This window comes from Bison bison, unplaced genomic scaffold (assembly GCF_000754665.1).
Source record: "Bison bison bison isolate TAMUID 2011002044 unplaced genomic scaffold, Bison_UMD1.0 scf7180017864516, whole genome shotgun sequence".
In the NCBI taxonomy this organism is placed as follows: Eukaryota; Metazoa; Chordata; class Mammalia; order Artiodactyla; family Bovidae; genus Bison; species Bison bison.
This window is the reverse complement of record NW_011495069.1, coordinates 9,254,841-9,256,439: the sequence shown is the minus strand read 5'-3', so window position 1 is coordinate 9,256,439 and position 1,599 is coordinate 9,254,841. Positions and strand designations below refer to the sequence as shown.

Here is a 1,599-nt window from a genome sequence, read left to right as displayed (position 1 = left end):
TTATTCTCAGGTGGAAGGATTAAATAATACCATGCAAGTAAAGGGTTAAGCATGGATCCTGGAGATGCTCCCTAGAGCATTGTTCACTGCTGCTATAGTTGCTATGAAGTTGGTATTAAGAGGAGTAGGAACGTAGAATAATCCGACTGCTGACATCTGCTGCCAATGACATTGTCTCTTACAGAGACCCCGTGGGATGCAGTGATCATGGCCTATTTTGGCCACTTCTGCTCATCTGGGATGTATTTCATGACTGCACAGCCCAGTCTGCTCTTCCACACTGCTCCTAGGCCCCAGAGCAGAGGCCCTTGTCTTCCTCTGCAGATTTCCTGGGACAGAGAAAGTGAACTGAGCAGAACAGGCGAACCAGGCCCCCTCAGGACAAAGGGAGTCATCAGAGCCCAGTGGTTCACTCAGCAGAGAATATCTGCTGAAAGTGTAAGTCACTCGGTCATGTCCGACTCTTTGCAACCCCATGGGCTGTCCATGGAATTCTCCAGGCTAGAATACTGGAGTAGGTAGCCTTTCCTTTCTCCAGGGGATTTTTCCAACCCAGTGATCAAACCCAGGTCTCCTGCATTGAGGGCGGATTCTTTACCAGCTGAGCTCAGCATCTACTATGTATCTGGTCCTGCTCTGGGCACCCAGGACACTGGGGAACATGACTATACCCTAGTCAGAGGCTAAAGGAGGAGACAGAAGAGAATAGTGTGCTGAATATTTTGATAGGACTGCAGAGAACTGCTCTATATAACAGAAAACCAGACGGGCATAGTTGTAAAAGAGGAGGCTTCCCAGGTGGCCAGAGTGGTAAAGAACACGCGTGCCAATGCAGGAGACATAAAAGATGTGGGTTCGATTCCTGGGTTGGGAAGATCCCCTGGAAAAGGGCATGGCAACCCACTCCAGTATTCTTGCCTGGAGAATCCCATTTTCAGATGAGCCTGGCGGGGCTACAGTACACTGGGTTGCAGAGTTGGACACTGAAGCGAGTTAGCAGGCAGGCCAAAAGGAAGGCGTCTCTGGAGACATGCCCTTTGGGCTGAGCCTTTAAAGCCTGGCAGGCGCTAGAGACTGCTAGGACCATCTGCCCATTTAACAGAAAAGAAGACTGAGCCCAGCGTCTGTCCACGGTGCCCTCCAGGCCTCATTTAATCCGACTAGGCCGAGCGCTGCTCTCTGAGTCCGCAGGTCGAGCGCCAGAGCCCGGCCAACTTGCCCGCCCAGCTCCCGGGGCGGAGCCTCGGCCCAGGTGCGCTGCGGAGGCGCTTCGCGGAGGCAGGAAGTGTGTCCCCAGCGGCGGCCCGTGCAGCGCTCCCGCGAGACGCTCACCTGGCGCCCCAGGTGAGCAGCGAGGGGGGGCGGGGGGAGGGGCCGAGCTGGAGGCGGCTCACCTGGCGGGACAGGTAAGCCCCGCGCGGGCCCGAGGGGCCGCGAATCAGGGCGGCACCAGTGTGGGAAGACCCCCTCCCGAGGCTACGGCCGGGCGGGCGAGGGTCCAGGGGCCGGTTCCTCCGGGGCCACCCTCCCACTTCCGGGGTGCGCGGGCCGGGCCCGGCCAGGGAGCGGCCTGAGCGGGCGCCTAGGCTGGGCCGGCAG

General features: G+C 58.0%; 1 protein-coding gene across 1 annotated transcript in view; it reads left to right on the top strand.

The window, feature by feature from the left end:
- Window positions 1-1,345: 1,345 nt before the first annotated feature.
- The window catches only part of KDF1 (keratinocyte differentiation factor 1), a 13,543-nt gene continuing 13,289 nt past the window's right edge, over window positions 1,346-1,599 (top strand). Inside the window, exon 1 of the mRNA XM_010830119.1 lies at window positions 1,346-1,406. The gene's annotated coding sequence lies outside the window, so the exon portion shown is untranslated. The remainder of the gene's footprint in view (window positions 1,407-1,599) is intronic.